Here is a 22,882-nt window from a genome sequence, read left to right as displayed (position 1 = left end):
GACATATTCCATAAAACTATATCAAGTTTTACAGCAACATTTTCAAGGTAGGTGGTTGTAGGGATTACATGGTCGTAATGTATGGTATATAAGTCATTTCCAACTGCCCTTTCGGGTTGATGTTCCCAGGATTTGTTGCTACATTGAATGTATAATTGTTTACAGATGGTCCAGTGGAGGTATTTACAAACACCAGCATGTCTCGCTGCGTAGTAGCCATACCCCAAAAGAACATTGCATCATGATACAAATGACTCACACGTTTCGATTCCGTGTGGCAGAATAAAAAAAAACGGAGTGCGTGATAAAAGAATTATTCTAAAAACATGGAACATACTTAATTATGTAGTACTACAGCACTTCTTGTAAAGTAATTAGGAAAGCGGAAAAAGAACTGCGTCTTTGTAATAAAGTACACATAAATAAATGAAACGACGGAGAATAAAATAAATAATTGACACGGCGGAGGAAATAAGCAATAAATAACTAATAAACTAAGAATAATTTAAGTTCAAGTTAGAAAGGCATGAGAAAAAAATAAATAATTAAAGCAAAAGGAATAATGAATTTAAGAAGGGTATAATCATCTAGAAAAAAAAAACAAGAAATAAAAACAAGGAGAACAGCAAAAAACTAAGAAAAATGTTAAGCTGCCTAACTTTAAATGTAAATTCCATGAACAAAGCTTCTTTCTTGGAATATGGTTGTCTTCAAGTCAAACGTAAACAAGTTCTTGATGAGCCGTCCCACTTGTTAACAAATTTACCGAATTTCCATTACTAACAATTACTATATTGTCCAATTTCTACTGCATACTTTAACCCTTATCCTCGAGTGGCCCCTTGGCCTTGATGTGGTGATGATTATGTAAAAAAACCAAAAAAAAATGGGGAAACAAGCATATATATATATATATATATATATATATATATATATATATATATATATATATATATATATATATATATATATATATATATAAATGATGGTTCACACAAATGAAGCGCTAAAAAAAAAACTTCTGCGTTTCCCTGCAGAAATTTTACTGCACAAATAATTGCAGGCGATATGGAGAATACGATTAAAAATAGCCTTTCACTAACTCACATGTTGTTCTAATTTTTACTCCATATTTTGAGTGCTATCTAGAAGAGAAACATTTTATATTTCTTTCTTTATTTTATTCAAACGCAACCAGCGCTTTTATCAAGGAACACAAACCCTAACATGAATTCCGCGTGACCAACGTACCGTTCCGACATTTAAAAAGACTAAAAAACAACAATCGGATTTGTACTGATTCTATGCGCCAACAACAACATGGCAAAAAAAAAAAGAAATAAAGACATACTGATGATAAAGTATATCTTCGAAATATATTTATAAATTTTAATATAATATTCAAACAAAAAAATATCTGTTTATTTTTGTATAATGTGTTATTTTGGCCTCAAATGTATCTAATACGTATTGATTTTATTCAAACTCAACCAGCGCTTCTAACAAGGAACACAAACCCTAATATATATATATATATATATATATATATATATATATATATATATATATATATATATATATATATATATATATACTAGCAGTTTTGCTGTTATTAATTTTGTGTGCATATGTATATATTAATGTAATTCCTTTCTATATAATAGACTTCCTTAACTGATATAGAAAAAAGCTGGTAGAGACCGCATACGTTAAATTTTTAAAAACTTTGACTCATATTCTGTCCCCTTATTGCTTATTATTTTCGGCTTAAATTCAATTAACATGTGTGACCCATGCCCAAATAATCTTCATTTAAAATTTCAAGTGTTTAGACCCAAAATTGACGGAGACGTTTCGTAGAGTCTGCAAAGGTCAACTCCGTTAACTTTAACGTCTTAACAGCCAAATTTTAACCCAAATACAAATTAAAAAGCTTGCTGTGTGTCTGAATACCCTTTATGTAAATTTTCAAATGGTTAGACCCAAACTTGGCTTAATGGTTTGCTAGAGACCGCAAAGGTCAAATATTTGAACTTTAACTCCTTGACAGCCAAATTGTGAACAAAACAAAACAATTAAAAAGCTTGATCTATGTCTGAATAAACGATATGTAAATTTTCAAACGTTTAGACCAAAAATTTGCTTAGTAATTTTGTAAAGACAGCATAAAAAAAATTGACCACAATTATTACCCCTTACCATTTATTATTTTGGGCATAAATCGCATTAATAAGTTGTACTCCTGGCCAAGGTACCGATATCTAAAATTTCAAGTGTTTAAACCTAAAATTGGTGGAGGACTTTGGTAGAGTTCCGAAAGTCAAATCGTTAAATTTTGACTCCTTAACGGCCCAAATACTGGCAAAAAGATTCCCAAATCTCACAACCCCTTATTTCAAGCTCCAGTCTGTAGACCGCAAATGGAGAGAGTTATTTGGTACACAAACAGACAGACAGACAGACAGACAGACATTTTCACTTTTATAGATTTACTAGCAGTTCCGCCCGTCTTTGCTCGGGGCCTATCTTCTGTTCATAACTTTTTGTGCATATGTCTATATTAAAAAGTGTGAATATGTACGGTGATACCTTTCTATATAATAGGCGTCCTTAACTACAATAGAGAAAAGTTGCTAGAGACTACAGACCTCAAATTTGTTCGGGACCTATGCACTGTTCATAAATTAATGTGCTTATGTATATATTAATGTAATGCCTTCCTATATAATAGACTTCCTAAACTACTATATAAAAAAGTTGGAAGATACCGAAGACGTCAATTTATGAAAAATTGGATCCCAATTTTGACCCCTTAACATTTATTGTTTCGGGCTTAAATTCAATTAAAATGTTGGACTCATGTCCAAATAACCTACATTAAAAATTTATGTATTTAGACCTAAGATTGGCGGAAGAGTTTGGTAGAATCTGCCAAGGTTAACTCTGTTAAATTGGACCTCTTGCCAGCCAAATATTCGCCCAAGCTTGGTGCTTGTCTGAATACCCGTTATCTAAAATTTCAAATGATTAGACCAAAAATTGGCTGAGTAATTTTGTAGAGATCGAAGAGGTCATTTTTTTTTTAAATTGACCTCAATAAGTAGCCCTTACAATTTATTGTTTTGGGTTCAAATGAAATTATAAAGATCCATCCATGGCATATATATATATATATATATATATATATATATATATATATATATATATATATATACTCGTGAGCAAAAGAAAATGGGCCAAACAAATGTTATACATTTTACTAGCATGCCTGATTGTTTGGAGACGTGTGTTTATCAAAAAAAAATAAATAAATAAAAGAAAAATAGTAGGAATGCAGGCTCGAATCCGTACAGCGAAAGATGAAAAGACCGGGAAATAAACGTGACGTCTTTGCTGTTACGACCACCGCCAAAGAGGGAGTGACGTAGGTTAAAATTAAGGCTAGACAATCGAAAAGAAGGGATGACTTTCGAAAATATTGGTGAAAAAAGCGACCCCTCCCTGGAGAATGTGCCCAGTTGAGGGTGAAGAAATTAATGTTTTGTGCCAATGTTTCGGTATTTGTCGTCTGAAGGGTCGAGACTTAAAACGATACTGATCTTGTGAAAATCTGTCCCCTCCGTCGAAAAATTTGGATAGACATGCAAACATACATATATATATATATATACATGTATATATTGGTAGCTCAAATTTTCGATCCAAACCGATTCAAAAACTTGCTCTATCTCTGAATACCCTCTATGTCAAATTTCAAATGTTTAGACAGAAATTGTCTGAGTAATTTTGTAGAGAGCGCAGAGATCAAAGTTTTTTTAAAAATGTGCCCCCTATTATGGTCCCTTTACATTTATCGTTTGGATTAAAATCAAGTAATTTCGTTAGATCCATGTCCACGTAATCTATATCTAAAATTTCAATTGTTTATACCCAAACTTAGCGGAGGAGTTTGGTAGATTTCTCAAAGGTCAAATCGTTTAACTTTGATCCCTTAACACCCAAATTTATGGCCAGAGACGGACTACAACAATTTTCCCAAATCATCATACCCTGTATATCAAATTTCGAGTCTGTAGACTGAAAATTGACAGAGTTATTGTGTCGGGAAATGCATACAGACAGACGGACACACACACACACACACACACACACTTTTATAGATATATAGATTGCACTAAAAGCTATATTGAACAAAGAATAATTTAACAAGGAAACTTAAACGAGACTAATAACACAGAATAAAACATTTAATTGATAAATGCTTAGCATGGAATCGCATTCCCTTTTGATTTCATTAAATGATCAATTCTTTTAGACATGCTCTCAACCAAAGTGGAACACTGTGAAGAGGAGATGTTATTCCATTCGCGTTACACAGCTTCTCGCAGTTTGTCGTTGTTCTCAAAAGTTCTTCCCTCCAATGCACGAGGTATTATGGATCAAATATTCTCGACCTGGCCAAAATATCACATCAATTGAATTATCAGAAAGCCATCTTTTGTGATTTTAGCAGGGTGTGCAGGGGCATTATCACGATGGAAAATAATGTTCGTGGATATTCCCAGCTTTTGGATACTTAGTAACGGTCCTGTTTCTAATATTCGAATGCATTCATTTGTATTGATTCTCACATCTAATAAGTTTCCCGCCTCCTGCTGCAATAAAAGTTCTCCATGCCATTATCCCTACATTCCCGTGTTTAACTGTCGTTTCTATGCAAATTATTGAAAATCTTTCTCCAGTTCTTCGATTGCGCCGTTCCGGAGCATCGGGAGCATCACTAACAAGACAAAATCTTGATTCATCTAACCAGAAAGCATTCCTGAACCAGTCTTTATCTTTCTTGCCAGAACGCGAGAAAACTCTCTTTCTATCGTTGATGTTCTTATACAAAAATCGATTCTTTCCACACCTTTTAGAGGAAACCCCCATTTCTTCAATTCGTTTAGATATTGTATATCAAGAAAGAGAATGTCCAGCCCTGTTTCGAATTCTTTGCTATGGTCAACATAAGTTTTCTTTCGATCCTTCAAAACAATTCATTTATGCCTGTGGTCATCCTTCAAAGGGAATGGTCTAGGGCGACCAGGTGCAGATTTCACATTTTCTTTTGTTAAAATATCAAAATTCTGCCTGTAAGTCATTTTGGACTGCCTTAATTTTGCAATTCGGTTTTTTATATCCTCGACAAATTTTTCCATTTATTATTATATGCTATAATGATAATGATCTGCAAAATAGAAATTTTCAGTTAAAATTAACTCAAATTCATGTATAAATATGGAAAAATCGATTTCTCCCTTCTTTTACTCTTGCCCCTGCTTTTTTGCTCATGAGGGTACATATATATATATATATATATATATATATATATATATATATATATACATATATATACGTATATATGTATTTATACACACACACAAACACGCACACACACATATATACATATATATAGAGAGAGAGAGATAGAGAGAGAGAGTGAGTGAGAGAGAGAGAGAGAGAGAGAGAGGGAAAGAATGGATTGGAGGGATTGGCTGAGGAATATCTTGTAAAGAAGGCACTTATATGTCTTCTTAGTTTGGATTTATTTAAATCTGCCGTTACTGATATTCATCTAATATTTCGTCATGTATATATATATATATATATATATATACATACATATATATATATAAACATACATACATATATAAATATATACATACATATATATATAAATACATACATATATATATCCATATGCATATATATATATTTGAATTTTTAAATCCCTATTTTTTTATCAGTTTTATTAGCTTTCAATTAATTAAATTTTTTAAAAAACTTTATTTTTATTCTATTATATCTTTCTAGTTTTGTCAGATATGAAATGCTAGTGCTACCAGCTCAGCCCGTCTGAAGATATTCGCTTCCTGAGATGAAATGCACCTTACATTGATGTGTTTTCCACTCTCTTCTACAAAACTCAATTGTGCTTAGCAAAATCAAAACCAAAAAATAACAGCCAGCCTTCCCCAACTTTTCCTTATTCGCATTATCACTTTCTCATTCTATCTCCCCCACTTCCTGACTGGTTTCCTATCTTATAATGTACCAAAAATTTATACTGTAAGCCCTTTCCCTCTGATATTGTAAAAATGTTTATTTTTTTATTTTTTTACAAGGTGGCATCACTTATCAAGGCCCGGAAGCCACTCAGGGATAAGGGTTATTGCGTGTACAGTACGTTAGTGTGGAGATTTAATAAAAGTGTCTACTTAAGGGGGTGGTTCATCAGGAATTTGTTTACGTTGGACTTGAAGTCATCCAGGTTGTAGTCAGGTGGAAAGCAGGAAGACGGAACAGAGTTCTACAGACGTGCAGTTCTAAGAAAGAAGCTTTGTTCATGGAATCTACGTTTTGATTTATTCACAGATAAAGAGTGGGGGAAAATTTTTGACTGGTTTCACTAGACGGGTGTTTTTTGTAAAAGATTGGCGAGGAGGGCCAGAGATTGGAGCTCAGGCGAGCACCTGTAATGGAAATAACGATAAAACAAAAATAGGCTCTCAACGTCTCTTCTTTTGGACAGAGGCTGTACGGAAGAGAGAAGGGCATCCCCCACCAGCCACGAAGTATATTTTGTACCCTGTCAAGGCAAGATAGGCTGTTTTTAGCAGCTCTTGCCCTGTTATGGCAGCACTATTCCATCCTTGGACGTACTTAGCTTTTATACAGATAGAGAATTGCATCAGTAGTAAGATATCTTCTGGAGTGGTAGAACGATCCCACCATCTTTCCAGCGACCTTGGCAACAGAATTGATGTACATGTTCTATTTCATATCAGGAGTAAAGGGCAAACCCAGAAGATGGTAAAAACATAGGGCTTCTCCTAGACGAGAGCCATCCATTTCAATTGATGTAAAGATAGGAGTTTGGTTTTAGATGCATTAAAGGTAACCAGCCACGTCTTCCCCCACTGAACCACGCGCTCGAGATCAGAGGAGAGAGAATCAGAGAGAACTTTGTCATTTACAGCCTTTGATGTGTTGCCGTAGATGGTCGTGTCATCAGCATAGATGTCAACGGATGATTTATGCACGTGTTTAGGGAGATCATTGATGTAGATCAGGAAGAGAGTTGGGCCCAGGATGGGCCCCTGAGGGACTCCAGCATTAATACGGCCGGCCTCTGATTTTTACCCATCGACCACTACTCTTATAGGCCTATAAGAGAGAAATGATTTAATGATAGAGAAAACATTTCCAGTTATACCGTAGCTGGAAATCTTGTGAGGGAGGCCTTTATGCCATACCTTGTCGAAGGCCTTTGATATGTCAAGAGCAATTGCCCTGGAAAGGAAGCCTTTGTAAAGAGATTCACCACTCCTATGAGATATAAGCGTTAGCACATCTGCGGTAGATATTGCAGAACGAAAACCATATTGCGTGTCACTAAAAAGGTTTTTGCTGAGGTGGTTGACTATTTCTCTATTTAATATGAATTCCAGCAACTTACTCATGACACAGGAGAGTTATTGGTCTGTACTGAGAGGGAAATGACTTATCACCTGAATTCTTAAATACAGGTCATACTGATGAGGTTTTCCAGGGTGGTGGAAATCACTTCTCTTTAAGGCAACGCTTAAACAGTTTCGTAAGTATGGGAGCAACTTCTGGTTGTAGATTTCATGTTTCGCCGGGCAGGGAACAGAAACGATAAAACTTATTATAAAACGGCTAAACCAAACACTACAAACTAGCGATTGAAGATAAATAAAAAAAAGCTTTCAAAATAAAAACCTTCTACAAAATAACTAGATGCAGCATGAATACTATTTGAAAAATAACTGGATTCAGCATTAAATAACCCCCCAAAAGGTGTATATGCCGTAAAACAACCAAACCAAACTCTACAAATAAATAGTTGAAAATATAAAGAACTTTGAGCAGAAACACTGTTTCCAAAATAACTGGATTCGGCATTAAATCATTCGAAAGGGGTTACCATGCCATAAAACAAAACAACCAAACCAAACCAATATATATATATATATATATATATATATATATATATATATATATATATATATATATATATATATATATATATATATATAAGAACGCATACTCATGAATAAATTATTATTTATTTATTATTATTGTTAATAATAATAATAATAATAATAATAATAATAATAATAATAATAATAATAATGTTGTATTCTCCTCCAAGGCCGGACGGGTTGTTTACGTGATATATCTATTGTGACTTATATCCATCTACTTGCGATTATAAATTTGACTCAAGCCTCCCTTCCTCCCATTCACCCCACCACTTTCTTTCCCCCCATAATACCTATTTGTTTCTCTACATACCTATGTCTCTCCGCCAGATAGTAGAGTTTTTTTTTTAAATGAGTTGATGTGTTGTGTATGAAAGAAACCTTCTCTACCACCTATAGCAATGGCCAACAACTCTTTAGCTGAGAGTACGTCTTTCAAGCTCCTTGGCCTAACGTTCACAGGAAACATGAGCTGGAACAATTACATCGAGGGCATTGCCAGGGCCGCTGCGAGGAAGGTGGGCTCTCTCTACCGTGCTAGAAAACTTCTAACACCCGAAAGTATCATGTACCTCTATAAGGCCACTATTCGCCCATGTATGGAGTATTGCTGTCATATTTGGGCCGGTGCATCGGCTACTAGTCTCTCTCTCCTTGACAAGGTTCAAAAGAGAGTCGCAAATCTGATAGGCCCTAAACTGGCATCTAAACTTCAGCCTCTGTCCCATCATCGAAACGTTGCATCCCTCTGCCTGTTCTACAAGTATTATAATGGTGAATGATCTGAAGAACTGCAAGCACTTGTGCCCCCACGACGTGAACACCCTCGACAGACCCGACAAGCTGCAAAATCCCACCCCCACATTGTAGAGATCCCTAGATGTAAAAGATCTTTCTACTCCAGTAGTTTCTTCCCCAGAACTGCTAGACTTTGGATTCCATTCCAGGTCACTGCTTCCCCAACTGTACTGACATGCATAAGTTCAAGTGCAACGTGAACCAACATCTCGCTGCCCTAATCCCTACATAGTGCCCCAGTAGATGTTTCCCCTGATAGTAGCCCCCCTACACCAAAGTGGCAATGTGCCTTGTTTGGGGTGAAAATGTAATAAAAAAAAATAAAAAAAAACATGAGGTTATGTTTATTGTCGGACTGTACTGTCTTTGATATATATTTTTTTTATAATAAAACAGGGTTATTTTAATTTTAATTATTTTCTTTTAAATTTATTTTGTTTTTAATGTCATGTGCTCAGACAATTGTATCTGTGAACTGTGTCCAATATCCATTAAGGACTAGACTTTTGTAAAAGCAACATCGCCTGATGATCTCTTTAGTCTTTTTATAACTAGTTGACTGAAACACACTCATAAATTTGTAGCGATATTTTAATGTTTACGTAAAAATAAATATAAAGCTTATATATATGTGTGTGTAGTCATCCACATACAGTACTGTTTCGCAGGTCATCAGTGCGGCTAGGCAGGCAACTACCTCAAGCCAGGATTTAAACCCGACCGTCTAGTTAAGGCTCCTGCCAACTATGTTATCGGTGGCTGCTGTGTGATTCATGAGTTTAACCATGTATTGACATCGTCCGAACTACTAAAGTTCGATTTGTTTACACAAAGAACATCGCTTATACGCTAATGGTAATTCGTGTATCACTTTTCAATATGTTCAACTCAAGATGAGGAGCATTATAGTCACCCACATACAGTACTGCCTTTAGCCAGGATTGAAACCCGAATGTCTATACGACAGTCAAGGCTCCTAACCACTAGTCTATCGGCGGCTGCTGTGTGAGTCATGAGTTTAACGAGGTTTTAACATCGTCCGAACTACTTAAGCTTGATCAGATTACACAAAGAGCATCGCTAATTCGTGTGTGTGTGTGAGTGTGTGTGTCTGTGTGGAGAAAAAAGAGAAATATAAGAAAGAAAAGAGAGATGGAGAATGAATGTGAGGAAAGCATGCGTGTATCAAATTTATAATAGCAAGTAGGAGGATATAGGCCACAATAGACATATCTCGTAGACAGGCCGTCCGGCCTTGGAGGAGAATATCAACATTAATAATAATAATAATAATAATAATAATAATAATAATAATAATAATAATAATAATAATAATAATAATAACTAGCGGGACCTGTGGAAATTCCACAGCAGCATTTTTCCTATGTTATATATTGTTGCTGGGCATGATGTGAGTGATCTATTCAACATAAATGAAGGCACAATCATATTATTCTAGTTTTTTTTATTAAAACTGTACTGTCCCCTTACTACAATAGTAACTTTGATATATTTCCTGGGCTGATTATTCCATTACAAACACACCGATCAATTAACTCACATTTAATCATTTTTCATAATTATTGAATATGTTACTATGTTCGACAATAATTTTGACTAATTTCAACCCACATTATCGCCTCTCCCTTTACTAAAATATTAAATTTGATATATTGTATCGGCTGTTTTTTTATTAAAAAAAACAGAACTATTAATTAACTCACATTTCATCATTTTTAATTATTCTTGGATATAGTACTAATTTTGACAATAATTTTTCATCATTAAAACTCAACATATCGCACACCTTACTAAAATAATAACTTTGATAAATTTTATTGGCTGATTATTTCATTACAAACACACACATCAATCAACTCACATTTCATCATTTTTTCGTAATTCTTCGATATGTTACTAATTTCGACAATATTTTTTATAATTTAAACGAACGGTGTCGCCCAACCTTACTAAAATAATAACTTTTATACATTTGCTGGGTTGATTATTTAATTACAAACACACTAATCAATTAACCTCCATTTCATCATTTTTCATAATTCTTGGGTATGTTACTAATTTCGACAATCATTTTATCATAATTTATGCCCACATTATCGCCCCTACTTAATAAAATAATAGCGTTGAAATATTGTCTGGGCTTATTATTTTATTACAAACACACTAATGCATGAAATCACATTTAATCATTTTTCATAATTTTTGGATATGTTACATATTTCGACAACCATTTTTCATAATTTTAACCCATTTTTTGCCCTTCCTTCTTTACTAAATAATGACTTTGATATGTTGTCTACGCTGATTATTTCCTTACAAACACACCAATCAATCAACTCAAATTTCATCATTTTTTCGTAATTCTTGGATATGTTACTAATTTCGACAATATTTTTTCATAATTTAAGCCCTCCTTATCTTCTTCCCCTTTACGTATATAATAACTTTGATATATTGTTTAGGCTGATTATTTCATTATAAACACACCAATCAATTAAATCAGATAGCGTCATTTTTCGTAATTATTTAATATCTTACTAATTTTCAAAATTTTAAACAATCCTCGTCGCCCTCTCTTACTAAAAAATTACTTTGATATATTTTCTGGACTGATTATTTCATCAAAAACATAACTATCAATTAACTCACACTTCATCATTTTTCTTAATTCTTTAATATGTTACTCATTTCGACAATTATTTTAAATATTTTTAACCATATCATCAACAACCCACAACAAACATAATAACTTTGAAATATTATCTGGGATGATTATTTCATTTCAAACACACCAATCAATTAACTGCTAAAATCCACTGCTAAAATTATACATGCAATAATGTAATGTCTAAATAGTAAACTCTTTTAGCCATTCTGGGACCGACTTTATATACCCAACTGACGTTTAAAAATATACATTAAATAATGCAATGTCTAAATAGTAAACTGTTTCAGCCATTCTTGGACAGACTTTATATCCCAAACCCACTGATAAAAATATACATTAAATAATGTAATGTCTAAATAGTAAACTGTTTCAGCCATTTCCGGGGGTGACTTTATATTCCAAACCCATTGCTAAAAATATACATGAACTAATGTAATGTCTTAATAGTAAACTAATTCAGCCATTTCCGCGACCGACTTTGTATCCCCCACCCACTGCTAAAAATATACATGAAATAATATAATGTCTAAATCGTAAACTGTTTAACCCATTTCCGGAACCGACTTTATATTGAAAACATACTGCTAAAAATATACATAAAAAAATTAAATGTCTAAATAGTACAACGGTTTCAGCCATTTTCGGAACAGACTGTAAATCTCCAACCGACGCTTAAAAATATAGATGAAATGAAGTAATGTTTACAATGTAAACTGTTTCAGCCATTTCCGGGACTGACTTTATATCCCCAAGCACGCTTAAAAATATACATGAAATGATGTAATGTCTATATAGTAAACTGTTTAAGCCATTTCCGGGACCGACTTTATATCCCAAACCCACTGCTAAAAGTATACATGCAATAATGTAATGTCTAAATAGTAAACTCTTTTAGCCATTTTCGTGACCGACTTTATATCCCAAACACACTGTTGAAAATATACATAAAATAATTTAATGTCTAAATAGTAAACTGTTTCAGCTATATCCGAAACCGACTTCATATGCCAAACCCAGTGTTGAAAATATGCATGAGATAATATAATGTCTAAATCGTAAACTGTTTAACCCATTTCCGGAACACACTTTATATTAAAAACATACTGCTGAAAATATACATGAAAAAATTAAATGTCTAAATAGTAAACTGTTTCAGCCATTTTCGGGACTGACTTTTAATCTCCAACCCACGCTGAAAAATATAGATGAAATGAACTAATGTTTAAAACGTAAACTGTTTCAGCCATTTCCGGGACTGGCTTTATATCCCTAACCACGCTTAAAATATACATGAAATGATCTAATGTCTATATAGTAAACTGTTTCAGCCACTTCCGGGACCGACTTTATATCCCAAACCCACTGCTATAAATATACATGAAATAATGTAATATCTAAATAGTAAACTGTTTCAGCCCTTGTCGGGACTGACTTTATATTCCCAACCAACTGTTTAAAATATACATGAAATAAAGTAATGTTTAACATGTAAACTGTGTCAGTCATTTCTGGGACTCACTTTATATCCCCACCCCATTGCTAAAATATACATTAAATAATGTAATGTCTAAATAGTAAACTGTTTCAGCAATTTCCGGGGCTCACTTTATATTCCAAACCCACTGCTAAAAATATACATGAAATAATGTAAACTGTTTCAGCCATTTTGTGTAACTGACTTATAATCCTCAACCCACTGTTGAAAATATACATGAAAATATCATAAACTTTTTCAGCCATTTCCGGTACCGACTTCTTATCTCTCATCCTACTCTTTAAAATAAATAAAGTAATGCCCAAAACGTAAAGGTTGCAGCTATTTCCTGAACCGACTTCATATTTCCCACCCCACTGCTAAAAATATACATTAAATAAAGCAATGTGTAAGGCTTAGCGGTTTTACCCATTTTCGGGACTGATTTAATACCCCTCCCTCCACTGTTAAAAATATACATGAAATAAAGTAATGTTTAAATCGTAAACGGTTTGAGTAATTTCCGGAACTGACTTCATATCCCGTAACCCACTGTTTAAAATATACTTGAAATACAGTAATGCTTAAATCATAAACTGTTTCAGCAGATTTTCGAAAGTAATACATAAATACATTAACACGGTTAGGGTAGAAAACCATTGATTCAACATGAATTTCTGAGTGTACTATCAGTTTCAGCATTCCAGTGACTTGAATCCCCCTTTCTTGGTCTTGGTTAATGGAGGAGAAATCCTTCATTATTGATACAATTCTTATTTTTGTTATCGACCAGAGAGCCCCTATTGGGGAGCTGGTTACCCCCTAAATTTTTAACCGACCTCATGTACAATTCCGACCTTGCGGGGAGACAAGTAAACAAAGAAACAATAATCAGAACGGACATTTCCAGGGCATTTTATGATTAATCAGAAGTAACACTTCCAGGGCATTTTGTAATTAAATCAGAAATAACTTTTTCCAGTTACTGTTTTAATATTAGAACTTTGTTACACTAAACATAGTACTTATTCATAATGCATCGCCACGGGACGGATTTAGAAACTAGGGTCGTTTTTTTAACATTGTAAAAAATTGTCTTAGTCGTAAACGATTTCTCTCCCACCGAGAGGCAAGAAATTGAAATGTAGCGCCTGAAGAACAGATGCTACACTTTGATCTTAGCCAAAAGGCCAAGAAAGACAAATCATTTTTATTAGCTTTTCCTCAACAGCGACACCATGTTTTTTTTTATATTTTAATTTCAAGGGTGACAAACAAGATTTATTCGGAATGTTCCACTTTCCTTTTTTAGGGATGCACAGCATGACAACGGACGGTGCGATAAGCGTAATAATATAATGATAATAAACAATTTATTAGATATTTATTTATTCATAGGTATAAACCTTTTTCTTATTTATATGGTTTGGTTTATATATATATATATATATATATATATATATATATATATATATATATATATATATATATATACACACGAGGGGCGTGCAATAAGTAATGCCCCTGACCCACTTCCAATAGCAGTAGAAACCACCCAGATTTATGCATTTCTCCCATCGTTTGATGCAGCTCTGGAGACCGTTTTTGCAGAGCACCCCAGGTTGGTCCTCCAATCACAACGTGACTTCAGAAATCAAAGCTGCATCATCTGGGAAACGCTTTCCTTTCAAAAACAACTTCATGGCTGGGAAGAGGTGAAAGTCAGAGGGTGCAAGGTCAGGAGAGAAGGGAGGAGGAGGAAGGATTTCATAACCACACGCTCGTGCTTCTGATCTGGCGACATGTGAGTTTTGGACCGCAGCGTTGTCATGCAGGAGGAGGATACCTTCGCTGATCTTGCCCCGCTTCTGGATTTTGATAGATTCCCCTTATTTCCTCAAAAGTGAAGCATAATATACTCCTATAATTGTGGTACTCTTTGCCAGGAAATATGTCATCACTACTCCGTCCTGATCCCAAAAGGTCGTGAGCATGACCTTGCCAACGGAGGACTGTACCCTTGCCTTCTTTGGAGGTGATTAGTCCAAGTGTTTCCACTGCAGTGACTGGGCTTTGGTCTCTGGATCATAGTGATGGACCCAGGTTACATCCTGCGTAATCAGTCTTTTGAAAAAAATTGACTCATCTTCTTGGCACATCTCCAAATTCATCCTCGACCACTCGAGACGTTCTCGCTTCTGTATTTGTGTGAGCAACCTGAGAAATCATCTGGCAGACACCTTATGCAAATGGCCATAAATTATAGTTTCCACATACCCTGTACTAATCTTGGGCTATTTGGCGAATAGTAATGTGCCGATCTTCCAAAATGGCAGCCTCAACTACACGGATAGATGTCTCATCAATGGCAAAACGGGGGGGCGACCAGGTCTGGGAGCTGTTTCCACAGACTTCCGGTCATGTTTGATTCGCGATGCCAGCGTTTTACAAGGTCATATGATAGGGCATTATTACCATAAGTTTCTTTCATTTCATCAAAAGTCTCCTGTGGTGTGCGTCATTTTAAATACAAAAACCGGATCACTGCTCGATATTCAACAGCCTCCATTTCACACCTGACTCAGTTGAAACACCTGTAAAACAGAACCCACAATTAGTTCAGAGCTGTAATTTGCCAGATAACCCGTAGGGATGTAAGTCATTGCACATGCACAATTTCAGCTAGATCAGACCACTGGAAGTGGGTCAGGGGCATTACTTATTGCACGCCCCTCGTATATACATATATATATGTGTGTATATATATATATTTATTCATTTATATATATATATATATATATATATATATATATATATATCGCTAGCATAGAACAGCGTAAATGAATAGATTCTGTCAACTCGCCACGGAATTGAAAATTCTTGACTAGCCGGAATTAGACAGACAGTAAATAAAAAATTAACTACCTTCGCAAAAATTAAACTAGGAAGCAATTAGCATTTTATTTATATCTCATGGCGTCTGTGTATATCGTGAATTCTCTTTATTCCTGAATTATTTCAACGGTTTCGCAGCAAAAAAATTTAAAGAAGAGACAATAACAAGACACATATATCGTCATATGATCTCTTCGACTGTGGATTTTTATCCTCTGCGAAAAAAATCCTTGAAATTATCTGATGCCTGTGTATTGCGGCGTAAGGCTGATTTTTTGCAGTTCTAGAAGGTCCACCCCTCCAAACTTTTATCAGCTCTCTTTAAAAAGGGGTTAGTTTATTGCTAATCGATTACGGTGGAATATCGTGTTGCCCAGACACTATTTGCATGCCAGAGTTCTTCTCCTGGGGTGCTGACTACTCAATCCTACTTTCCGACCTTGGCGTTACAGTTCTTTCAGTGGGAGAGAATTAAATACCTGCTTCCTTAGATTTACTTTTAAGTCAACCGTAAAACCCGACGAAGACAGAGACAAAACGAAAAAGAGAAAGAGAGGCAAAACAGAAAACGTAAACAAAAGCTTTTAATAATTAAAGGTTATTGACATCTTTCACCCAAGAAATGATATGAAGGAAATATTTAATTGAAATTTCGTTTCGTAATTTCTATTTTTAAATTGTTATTCTCTCATTTTCACTATTAATATTAACTACCTTATAATTGATTTGGAAGACGATCGTAAATATTAATCACATAGACCATTACATGAAAATACAACATTCATAGCTATTTCTTTCTATGGTTGGTTTTTGTTTTACAGCATATTAATCCTATCCAGGTTATCTAATGCCGACTCCCGTGATTTTGAAGAAATTTTTTTGATAGAATATATTTGTTTTGTTTTTTGAAGTCGGTTTCTATTCAACCAATAGTTGGGACCCTAACAGGTACTACCACTCCAGGTCAGAGTGGACCTAGATGCAATAGCAATTAAGGGGGTGCTCCACACTCCCCAAAGCCCGCAAGCCGGGGCCTCACCATCGGATAAAGTTTAAGTATTTCTTTCTAAACTTATGATTTCATACATATAACTACGTATATCGATAATGTTAAAATTATATTTTTTTATAATAAATATTTAAATACTTTCGGTATATTTATATATATATATATATATATATATATATATATATATGTGTGTGTGTGTGTGTGTGTGTGGGCGTGTGTATGTGTGTGTGTACGGATATATACGAAGATTCTTCCAAAAAGGTAATGCCTCCTATTGTTTATTGTGGTCGAATGGATAAGAAACGATTGAAAGTCGGATTCTTATGATAGAGAGTGGGACAGATTTCTTAGCCATAACTCTGCATTTTCTTATTCTCCTTATAATTCCTTCTTTATTAGTTTGCTGCGAGGTGTTTATCTGTCTTAGCCTTGTGGATTTAGGAGTAAAAACTCTTACTTGAACTTTTATCCAATGTCCTTATCTTTGACCTCGATCTTTTCGCATTAAGTAAACCTAAGATAATAAATTTATGAATGTACCCGTTCGATAAACACATGAAAAAAACTAAACTATGCAATTATTGTATATATATATATATATATATATATATATATATATATATATATATATGAATAAATATATTGTATTATATTATATATGTAAAAAATTAGAATTAAATTCTGTAAGTTAAAATGTTAAATAACTTAGTTTTTCGAAGAGAAATACAAAGATTTATATATTTCTTATTCCGTGGAGTTTAAATCAGTGGCTCATATCCTCAGAGGAAACGTAGTGTTACTGATTTGTTCCGAGTCTAGGAATAACGGAACACCGCAAACATATAGATATCGGCCTTTGATTTTACTATTAAATTCACGATACATGGATACTATTTCATATAAGATACACCGCAAACATATCAATAATATTAATAATTATTTTTATTATATTTTTATTTTTATTATATGTTATTATTTGGATAATTAACATTATAATTTTTGTAATAAACCATAATTTCTTCATATCAAAAGTGAAACATATATCATCCCATGACCCCCCTCCAAAGGAAAAGTTTTGATATCTAGATATCCAAACTTTCAATCGTAGGAGCCGATCTATGTTGTGGTTGGCAATATTGAATGTGCAAATAAACATAAAAAGAAGATACAATATAAAGTAATTAAACATGCAAAATTTTTTGGTTGTTTTAAAGTTTTTTTCATTTCTGTTCATTTGTTCCTGAAAATGAGAAATGTGGATGATAATATTTTTAATATACATACATTTGTTAATTTTATTATTATATTTTTGGGTTGTGTGTGTATTTTTTATTTTATTCTTTAATGTATTTGTGTATTTTTGTGAAAAACAAGATTATGTCCTAGATAGAGCATCAGTAATAATGGCGTCGATACCTTTTATGTATTCGATTATGATGCTATATTCCATCTCATTAGGCTTTGATTTTTAGTAACCATTTTATGTAAGGAGGTAAGTGGGTTATGATCAGTACGAGCTAAAACAGGGTGTACAGTTACATTGAGAAAGACGTCAGTGTTTTATGGCTGATATTAAAGCTAAACTTTATTTTTAATAGTGGTATAATTCTTTTGGTATTTGTTGAATTTTCTCTTTAGAAATAACCAATAGCTTTATCTAAGCATTCTTCATCTTGTTTGATGAGAATTTCACCCATGCCCACATCACTGGCATCAAATTGTAATTTAAACTGTTTGGAGAAGCTGGAGTTGCAAGAGCTGGACTTCCAATAAGAGTTGATTCGATGTCATTGAAAGCTTTATGGCAGGAATCAGTCCATTTGTATTTTCATCCTCTTTAGGAGATTGGTGAAAGGGTTAGTGTTAGGGTTAATGTAGAAAAGTTTATACAAAATCTTCTATAAAATCCAGCAATACCGAGAAATCTCATTAGTTGTTTTTTTCATTTGTTGAGACGGGATATTTTATTATAGCATTAACTTTTGCCAAGATAGGTGTTACTTGACCCTGACCCACAGTATGACCCTAATAGTCACTTTTGCTTGACCGAAACAACTGGCAAGTTAGCATTTTGTAGTTTTAAAAAATAATCTCTTTATAATATCTAAATATTCTTCCCAGGTGTTATTGCAAACTTCACATCCATGAATATCCTGTAGTAAGGAAGGCATCGTTCTTTGAAATGATGCTAGAGCATTTTTCAATAATTTTTCGAAAGTCTGTTACAGATCTGTTGTTGCATAGAGTGTTAATTTTAGAAGGTACCACTTGTGCGTATATTACGCGTGTTCTTATTTAGTGTTCATATTTTTGAGAGTCTTAGTGAGAGATTAGAGTCTTAGAAGTGTTCATGTTGATTGTTCATATGTCTTAAGATGTTCATGTTGTAAGAGATGGAGACATTGGTGAGATATAGAGACAGAGTACATATAAAGCGAGAGACAGTTCTGTATATATATACATGTTACTACAAGAGAACCAATTCAATAAGAAGATTTATGAATATCTTGATAGAGAGACCGAGAGACCGAGAGATAGTGGGTTTGACATTTACGTTTTGACAGTAGTGCATATAATATAAACACGTTACCTTTCTCGGTGTAATGATAAACACAGAAGACGCAGATACACAAAGATGATGATATCCTTTATTTCATGACCGGTCCATGATTTCGCTTGAGAAATTCAAAGTTTCTTTACATGGTTATTTCTAAAACCCTCTAACTTCTAGAGGTTGTCTTAATTCTAACGGAGAATCGGTCTGAACCTCTCTGCTTCTCCCCGACTCTTTTCCTAGACTCCCCGACTGCATCTAAAAACTCCACCTATATTGAGAACTCGTCACGTCATCCCATGATTAAACATGTGCTCATGAAGCACGTTGGTGACATGCGTCACGTTGCCAAACTTGACATGACCCCGAGTTCAGTTACCTATTTTCAAATAACATTTTTACAAAATATGTTTACAATTTCAATAGACGATTAAATTCCTTAAGAGAAACAAATTTCATTATTACATTCCTTTTCCATATACAGATATGTAAGCTAAATAATTGCAATTCCTTATTTCAATAACATTCTGTATTTATTTTAACTTATGATTGGAATTTTCAATTCCAAATCTAGCTTCGCAAGTTCGAATCATTGACTATCCTATTTCATATTTACATTTAACTAATTCCCTATGTTTTCTTACATGTAACATGTAACACTGTAAGTTCCGTCTTGATTAGGCACGAGAATGCATGGTGAATTAACATCTGGAAAAAGAGATTTCTGAACTTATTTACCAAAGCATATATATCTTTTATATGTTATTTAAGTTTAAAAGGAGTTCTGAGCTTCTTAATTGAATGCTGTGACCTATCTCTTTCTCTTTAGTTTGTTTCTATTGTCTAAGTGTCCCGTTTAATAATATCTGTAAGAGATTTTAATGTAAATGCTTGCTTTGTTTTATTTTTATACGTATCGGCCGAGGCCTCTTACGATAATATGTTTATGCTTGTTACGGATTGACGAGCCCATACATTAATATTTTACGGATTTTTTCCTAGTCTAGTTTACAAAGAAAAAGAAGACACAAAATCAAAAAATAGTAAAGAAAACAAATGTCTTATAAGATATTTATAATCAACAGTATAAGAGAAGTAATTTTTTTTTCTAGTTATTTCTCTTTTTATAGAAGTAAATGTTTTTAGTAATGTTTGTTATAGATTTTTTAGACAGAAATGCTTTTGGTCAAATATAATTCAGAAAAATCTATATTTACCAGTTTTTGATGAAAGAGATTTTTTCTCTGTATCTTGTTTGGTTAACCTGTTACTTTAACGACTCAAGTTTTCTTGTGCTTTCCTTTGGTGGGAGTTATAAAAGGTGATCTCCTCTCATTGCGTCACACCGGCATGTTATGAATGCTTATAATTTACGGTCGTCCGCTATTTATAGTTATCGCTAGAGACGCTTCCAGAAAGAACAACAAAAAATAATACTTTTTGTTCCATCTTTTGAAAGTCTCCAGAGACGTTAAAAAACGTTTTTCATTCAAATTCTTAAGTAATACTTTTTATATTATTTTACATAATCTTTTATGGTTATTTCCTTTTAACTAACTAATTTATTATTTTTTTATTATTATCATAATATAATATGTTATGCATTTTTATTTTGTTATAATTAATAATAATATTAATAACTTTTTTAATTATTTTTTTAATTTTTATTATATGTTATTATTTGAATAATTGATATTGTCTTTTGTGTAATAAATCATGATTTCTTCATATCAAAAGGAGAATATATATCATTCCATGGCAGTAGTTAGAAAAATAAAATTCATAGGTAGCCGATAATTGTTTCTGTATATATATATATATATATATATATATATATATATATATATATATATATACATGTGTGTGTGTGTGTGTGTGTGTGTGTGTGTGGTCATATGTGTTTCCAAAAGTATTGCTCCTATGTTTATTTTGCTCGAATGTATTAGAGGGTTGGAAGTTGCATTGTTATTATGATTACATTCATGCATTCTTTACTCGAATGCCTCATTTCTTTGTTGCTGATATTGACGGTTGGAGACTCTGCAAGCAATTCCTATCATTAGCGTGCGTAAGAAGGAGAAATGCGTCATTGAATTTTTAGCAAAAATGCATAAAGAATGGTGCTGGCTATGTAGTAAAACAAATCGTAGAACAGACAAGATCGCTCGTTTTAATGCTACTGTTTTCGAGTTCTAAGATTTGTAACTTATTGATTAAAAAAAGTCGGAGACTTTACTTTTGGAACGACTTACATATATATGGAGGCATAGCATAATATCAAAACACCTATACAAAACTGTATCTAACGGAGTTTTTGACACACGCACACTTATAATAGTTGATTTACGTTAAGCACGGATCAACATTAGTTTAAGTATCTGACAGGAAATAGTATCCATAGAACGTGAATTTAATAGTAAAATCAATGGTCGATATCTATATTTTGTAAAAGTATATGTTATTTGTATAGCTTCCTTTTGTTCTTTCTTCGATTTAATAGGATATACTCGTCTAAAAACAACTTAAAGTTTGCAGACAATAATTTCTACTAAATGTTTTTGAGCCAAGGAAAATCGTTTGAAAACCTAAATTCTACGAGCCGAATACAACTTAGAAACTCTTATGAAAACGAAGAACTAATAAAAGATTAACTAGAGATATAAAACTTTAGAGAATGCTCAACCCGTTATTCTATTTAGTATTAGTCCGGTTGAAGTAACAGGAGAGGGACACTTCAAGAATCGCGGAGAATTCTTATTTACTTAGACACAGGTACGCACGTACTAACGGATAAGGTAAACAAGCACGCTCACAACACAATACTACCTAATGCTCACAGACGCATATTACTCTAACATGCAAATATAAAGACATAAACATCCTTAGCCATCCTGTTTGATATTAACGGATCATACTTGTACAACAATTTGTATAAACTTTTTACAAATTATCATTTTTTAATGTAAATGCGTTTTCTGTTCGTGTAAACGCGTTGTACCGTAATTAGCTGATGATTTAATTATGCTTTCTTTAATTTTCTATTCATCAAAATCTGTTCATGTTAAGAAAGCACTATACATATATACCGCATAATCAACTTGTAACGCTGGTTCTCGTCGGATCACAAAAGCTAAACCACAATTAGTACCAAATTGTAACCATTTGTAAAAAAAAAAAGAATCTGCATGTAAGACGACATTGACAGCACCTTGCAAAAAATTGCAAACCCTAACGTCATCTTTTTCTTTGACAAAGATAGTCATACAAATGGGGGCACCTTGTGAATTTAATATTCCCCCAATATTTCCTCCTTCGTAAGAAAGGCGATTGAACCTGCGTAGAACGTCGGATTATACTTTCTTCCTAGTGTAATTTTTAAACAAATTGTATAAATTGTCGGCGTGATGGTTGGCAA

At 33.5% G+C, this 22,882-nt stretch overlaps 1 protein-coding gene and 1 non-coding gene across 4 annotated transcripts in view; both read right to left on the bottom strand.

Annotated features, from left to right (window-relative positions):
* Positions 1 to 22,882, bottom strand: part of LOC145276815 (uncharacterized) — a 475,667-nt gene that overhangs the window by 196,301 nt on the left and 256,484 nt on the right. The gene's annotated exons all lie outside the window — the stretch shown is intronic.
* LOC145277226 (U2 spliceosomal RNA) lies at positions 14,012 to 14,212 on the bottom strand. The gene has a single exon (XR_013868125.1). It is a non-coding gene; the product is annotated as a U2 spliceosomal RNA (small nuclear RNA).

This window comes from Euprymna scolopes, chromosome 5, assembly GCF_053919585.1.
Source record: "Euprymna scolopes isolate OS-2025 chromosome 5, ASM5391958v1, whole genome shotgun sequence".
Lineage (NCBI taxonomy): Eukaryota > Metazoa > Mollusca > Cephalopoda > Sepiida > Sepiolidae > Euprymna > Euprymna scolopes.
The sequence above is the reverse complement of the archived record's forward strand: the minus strand, read 5'-3'. Positions and strand labels throughout refer to the sequence as shown.